Below are 6,899 nucleotides of genomic sequence, written 5' to 3'. Positions count from 1 at the left end.
ATGAATTTTTGTTCACTGCCTTTTGTTTTGGGTGGTTTCCTATTTCTACATACTTCTTTAATGATGGTTTTTAGTTTCCTGCCTTGAGTGCTTGTGTTCCATAATTCCTGCCATTTATTATCAATGAGGGTTTTAGATATGCTATTGAGTTCGCATATGCTATAATCTAGGTTGATGTGAGTGGTTTCGTTTAGTTTTTGTTTAGCTGTTATATCTGCCATATCGTTACCTGGTATGTTAATATGGGATGGCATCCACATAAATTCTACTTGTAAGTTATTATTGTTCAGTATTTTTAACAATAAATTGGTTTGCCTAAGATAGTTTTCTCTTGATTTGGTGTTGTTATTAAGTATTGAGTTTATGACGCTTAGCGAGTCACTTATTATTACCGCTTGGGGTATTTTGTTCTCTTTGATCCATTTGAGTGCTTCAAGTATGGCCCAGAATTCAGCTGTGTATATAGAGCAGAGGTTAGGTAGTCTTCGTCCTACTTTAATGTTAAGTTCGGGGATTACGTAAGCTGCTGCTGTTCTGGGTGGTTCTGTAATTTTGGATCCATCAGTGTAAATCTTAATGTAATTGCAATATTTTGAGTTGATTTCTTCTGTACAGATTGTGTTTAGTTTGAGTTCCTGTTCGTTTTTATTGCCATATTTCATAATGAGGGTGTTAACTGTGGGGTTGATATTTATCCATGGTTCTTTGTCATAGTGATTTGCAATTTCTGCTTGGAGTTTGTCTATAGGAAGTTGTTCAACTAATTGATGGACTAATTTCCCTGCTGGTATGTTTTGTGATAATTTAGTTCTAAAAGGTATGTTGCATTTATTTATAGCTAGCCGGGTGGGGTGTGTGTCGGGGTGTGTTGTTAGCCTGGCTGCATATCTGAGGGTGAGTTCTTGTCTTCTAAGGTGGAGCGGCAGTTCTCCAGTTAAGATTTGAAGTTCCACTAGTGATGTGGATGGTAGTGCACCAGTGCAAATAATTAGGGCCTTTCTTTGTATGCTATCTAGTTTTTTGAGGTTATTTTGCGGTGCCGAGTTGTAAATTTGGCATCCGTAATCTAGTTTAGATCTAATTAACGATTTATATAAAGCTAGTAAGGTTTCTTGATTGGATCCCCAGGTGGTTCCTTTAAGGGTTGTAAGGAGGTTAAGGTCTTTATTGCACCTTTTGACTAGTTCGTTTATGTGGTGTCCCCAGTTTAGCTTGGAGTCATAATGCATTCCTAAAAATCGTGCTACATTTACGAATTTAATTTCTTGATTTTGGATGGTGAGTTTGGGAAACTGATTTTGTAATTTACGTTTGGTGGTGAATAATACTGCTATGGTTTTTTCATGGGATATTTTGAAACCCCATTTATCAGCCCATTTCCCTATTTTGTTTAAACTTGTTTGAATATCGCTGATTACTTTGTGGTTGGAGGGGTTTCCTGCTCTCCATAATCCACTATCATCAGCAAATTGTGAGAGTTCAATTAGTTTTGATGTTAAGTTGGTGTCCAAGTCATTAATCATGATGTTGAAAAGGGTTGGGCTGAGTACGCTCCCTTGTGGTGTACCGTTTTCAAGTGTGTGTGGTTCAGAGTAGGTGTCGCCGACTCTGGTTGATATTTTACGGTCAGCGAGGAAGTTTTCAATGAATTTAAACATTCGACCTGTGATGGCGTAGTGGTTGAGTTTGGCTAATAAGCCTTTGGTCCATACAAGGTCGAATGCCTTTTCGAGGTCAATAAATACTGCAATTAAATTCCTATCAGCTTTGCGTTTGGAGTTGAACGCCAATTTAATTGCGGTTTCTAATCGTATTAGTTGATCCGTGGTGGATCTTTTGTTTCTAAATCCGCATTGATTATCGGAGATTAAATTATTGCTCTCTAGGTGGTGTTTGAGTCGGTTGGTGACTATGGTTTCCATGATCTTACAAATGTTGTTTGTTAGGGAAATGGGTCTGTAGGAGCTAATATCGTTAGGGTCTTTTCCTTGCTTGGGTATTGGAATTACTATTGCGTGTTTCCATTTATCGGGTAGTTTGCCTGAGGTCCATATTTGGTTTAGTAATTTAATAATTGTTTGTTTAATGTTATTTGGGATATTTTTGTATATTGTGTATCCTATTTGATCTTCCCCTGGGCTAGTTTCGTTTTTGGTTTTCAATGCTAGGTCCCATTCGTAAGTTGTAATGTCTTTATTTAGGTTCGAGACTTTGGGACCGAGGTCTTTAAAGAGATTACTATGGGTTCTTTCTACTTTGTCCCTATGTAATTGAAATGCTGGGGTGTGGTTGGTGTTGCTACTCATATCTGAGAAATGCTGAGCTAGTCGGTCAGCCTTTTCTTTATTAGTAATGGCTCCAGCTATTTTTGGAGTGGTGTTAGTTGTCTTTCCTCTAATTGATCTAATCTTATCCCAGACTTGTTTGGTACTAGTTGTGATATTGATATTCGTGCAGTAATTATGCCAAGTTGATTCCTTTGCCTGTTTAATTATGTTTTTAAGGTTTTTCTCCTTTTGTTTATATATAGTGAAATCAGTAGAGTTTTTAGTGCGTTTGAATTTATTGAGGGCTTTTTTCTTATCAGTGATGGCTTGTTTGCATTCATCATTCCACCATGGGACTCCTTGTTTATGTGGGTTACCACTGGTTTTGGGTATGTTAGTGGTGGCTGCCTTTAGTATGGTATCAATCAGGTCTTCGTAATATTTATTAATATTATCATTTTCTATGTTTTTGGTGTCTATTTTGCTTAGTGTTTCATTAAATGAGGTCCAATCTGCTTTTGAATATATCCATCTAGGGGTTCTTTTTAGCGAGTTGTATTGGACCGTCATCTGCAGGGTGACTATTACTGGAAAGTGGTCACTGCCCAAGGGGTCAGTTTGATCCACTCTCCAGTCCGCCACCTGGGTTATTGATGGCGAGCAAATGGTGAGGTCGATGGCGGACATGAGACCGTTTTCTGGGTTAAGGCGTGTTTTTGTACCGTCATTTAAAATGGCTAAGTTAGATTCTGCGGTCCATTCTTCAATCAATTTGCCTCTTTTGTCCGTCACACCGCCCCCCCATAGCTCGTTATGGGCATTGAAATCTCCACAGATGACGATCTGATTTACTCGTTTGTGATCATTTATTTGTTTGTAAGTAATTAAGTTAGCTGTGCCTGATGTTCCCCCTGGGTCATAAATATTGAATATTTGTATTTGACCCTTGCCTGTATGAATTATGAGGGACTGAATTTCGAATGCTTCGTTGCTACCTGGGGTTGGTGTTATGGTTATTGTTGTTACATTCGGGATGTTATCTGCTATATAGATGGCTAAACCCCCACCTCCTTGTCCCGTGGTTCGATTTTTGAAGTGACCTGGGGCATATCCTGGGAGTTTGGGTATTTGTTTGGTTCTACTTGTTATTTTTGTTTCTTGAATGCATATAATATCTGGTTTGTGTTCTAAGCTTTGTAATTTGGCTTTGAGTTCACTGATATTACTTATTAAGCCTCTAGCATTCCATTGCCATATTATAATGTTCCGGTTTGTTGTATAATCCATTATTGGGGTGGTCATTTATTGATTGTTTTGTGTTGAGGGTTATTATGTTAACTTCAAATTTGATTCGATTTTGCTTATTATGCTTATTATCTGTGTTATTTTATCCACGATGTAGTGGTGGTTGTTGATAAGTTCGGCTTTGATCTCTGTAAGTAACTTTTCTATTGTCAGGTTTGACAGTGATTTGTTTTTGGTGTTAGTGTTATCTGATTCTTCGGGGTGGAGTTGTGAGTCTTTGTGGGATTTGATTAAGAATGTATCTTGTTTATTTAATCTTGTTTGATCTTGTTTGACCTTGTTTGACCTTGGTAGGTTGGGTGTTTGGGCTGTGGTTGCTTCAGTTGCTGCTTTGTTTGGGGTCATGATGTGGTAATTTTTATTACTGGGGGTTAGTTTTTTCGCCGCATGATACGGGATTTGCTTGTTGTTCATGATATCTATGGTTTGATATTCCTTGATAGTGTTGGGGCATTCGTGGGATTTAGGTAGGTGGGGGCCCCTGCAGTTGGTACATTTGGGTGTGGTTCTACAACATACATCTTTGTGGTTTCCCCCACATTTGTAGCATAGTTGGGTATATCTACATCTGTTAGAGAAATGTCCCCAGTGTTGGCAGTTGCTGCAGAACCTGGGTTTGTTTATGTATGTCTCAAGGCGGTGGCGTGCCCCAGAGTGATCTAGTCTTATCATGGTTGAGAGTGGAGAATTTGATTCTAGTATCGCTGTATTGGTTTCCTGTCCTAAATGATTTTTGAGTTTATACGCCCTATTTATGGGGGTACCACTGTCTTTGAGTTTGGCAGTGAGGGTTTCATTGTTTATCCCTTTATTTTGTCCTGTGAGTTTTAGAACTGCTTTAAATGTGGGGGTGTTCGTGCGGGAGTATGTGGCTAAGTCATTTGTTCGTGTGTTATTGTTTATTGCCATGAGGGTCTGGTTGCTATTGTGTGTTTTGGTTATTATGTTCTTTGTCCCTATTTGTTTGTGTCTTTCGACGTTAACCCTAATGTTGTTAATAATTTCAATTTCTAGGAATTTGGCCATTTGACTGCGAGTGCTGCAGTGTACTATTATGTATCTTGTGTTTGGCCTAAATATTTTGAATTGTCCTTGATGAACCCTAAGGAGGGCCTGTGTGAGACTGTTAACAGTTAAGTTTATCAGTTTATTGGAGTTGCTACTGATATAAAGTGTGTGTTCTATGGGGTGGTATGAAAATTTGGCCTGTTTCTTTGGTTCTTTGGGGGGGTGTGAGTTTGAATTATTTTGGGGGGCAGGTTTGTTCTTGGTAAACATGGGTCCCTTCCCTTTACCCTTGCCATCCCACACGTTAGGTTTTGATTTAGTGGTTGGGTTAGCTTGTGTTTTGTTTCGGCTGCTGAGTAATTGTTCTTCAGTTAAGGGTTTTGATGGTCCAGGGGTCTGACTGTTAGGTTTTGATTTAGTGGTTGGGTTAGCTTGTGTTTTGTTTCGGCTGCTGAGTAATTGTTCTTCAGTTAAGGGTTTTGATGGTCCAGGGGTCTGACTGTTATGATATTTCGGTTTGTTGTTACTGATATGAATGGGTGGAGTTATCGTTACCATGGGCCCCATTTTGGGTGTAGTTTTTCCTTTGTTACATGAGTTGGGCCCTATTTTCGGTGGGTTTCTTATTATCATGGCTATATGTTTTTTTTCCGGGGATTGTGCAATGACCATGTATTTGGGGGTGGGTGGCTGGTCTTGTTTTTGGAGTGGCGATATTGGTGTTTCTATAGGTATTGTATCATCCAGGTCCTTGTTTGCCGATGGATCTAGTAAGTTTTTGAAACTTACAGTTGAGTTGATACTTAAGTCGGCTGCTGATATTTGAATTAGTTCATTTCTCTCAGGGGTGGTTAGATGCGGTGTTGTTAAATCTTTCCTTTCAGGAGTGGATGAGAAGTTGAGTTTCTTCTCGCAAAGTTCAAGGTGCTTGGAGTTTTCACTGAGATCCAATTTCCCCGTGATTATTTGCGGGTTTGGTGTCATAGGGGTGGGAGGTTTATGTGATTTCATTTCCTTTTCAAGCCTATTGTTTCTCAGAATTTGTTTTCTAGTGTTAAAGTTAAGTTTGTTTGTGATTGATTGAGACATTCTTACTTTGGTTTTGAATAAAGTTTAGGTTACTTATTGTTGTTAATAGTGGTTGTGGTTATGAAGAAACAATGAGAGATGAGATTCTGTTACGTTCCGTGAATCGGAAAATCTCACAGCGGTTAGCTTGTGCTTGTAATTTGTGAGATTCTGACCAGGCGTGGTATCAGTGTGTTTCCTAGTGCCTGTTTTCCGGAACAGTGCTAACAGCTAGAGTTGTTATTATAAGAAAAAGGTAGTGGTTAGTTGTGTAATTTGTCGAATTTATTCTCTATGATTGAAAATCACACAATGATATTTGGTGCTTGTATCATGTGTGGGTTCAATCCAGTCGGTTCTAGTATGTTTCTTAGAGACTGTTTAAGAGAATAGGCGGCAAATTGAGTAGATACGGAATTTAGTACAAGTAAGGTAAAATATATTATAGTGAGATGTAAACAGCATAGAGTTTTCATTGCCCGCAGGCTTAGTAATTTTCCTACCTTGTACTAAAGTACTTAGCTTTTATACGAGGTGGTATGATCCAAAATGGCTGCGTGGCGGGCTGCTTGGCTGGATTTCCTTTGTCTGATATATTACTATCTTACTGCGTGTTCCTATCGTTCCTTTGTGAGAGTTCCTTAGATCTGTGCGCTTCCTTTGTTCACGGCTTGCCGGGTTGCTAATCGTTTCCTCTTCTTAGCATTATTTCTTTGCACAAGTTGTCCTGTTCCTTTTTTCTATATTAATTGGTGTTGGTGGTGGCCGCACTCAGTAGAAATTTTAAAATTATACACCAAGCCGGTTTTAAACAGTAAACAAGTCAATCAAATTCAGAGATAGTTTTCAAACTTGACGTTATGGGAATGACTACATAAAATTGATATTACCTAGATCATGACCAAACAACGCGCGGACGTGAAGGAAAACATCCCCTACTTTTCTCATTTCATATGATCTACTATCCACATACGTGAAACAGCAATAAACTAACCAAAATCTACCATTCACACAAACCAAGCATCAAAATCAAATCCTATTAAAACCCCTAATCTACTATCCACACACGCAAAGCATTAAAATGAAACCCTAATCTACTATTCACACTAACCTATGCTAGCCATTATTAACACACAATCATATACATTAACTTATACACTCACACTATGAAAAAGAGTCAGTGTTTATATTCACACTACTCTACATGCACACATTGGCAAATCGATTGTTATTTCTTTCTAGAGTATTGGG

Source organism: Sinohyriopsis cumingii, chromosome 7, assembly GCF_028554795.1.
Source record: "Sinohyriopsis cumingii isolate HCF-2022 chromosome 7, ASM2855479v2, whole genome shotgun sequence".
Taxonomy (NCBI): domain Eukaryota; kingdom Metazoa; phylum Mollusca; class Bivalvia; order Unionida; family Unionidae; genus Sinohyriopsis; species Sinohyriopsis cumingii.
The sequence above is the reverse complement of the archived record's forward strand: the minus strand, read 5'-3'. Positions refer to the sequence as shown.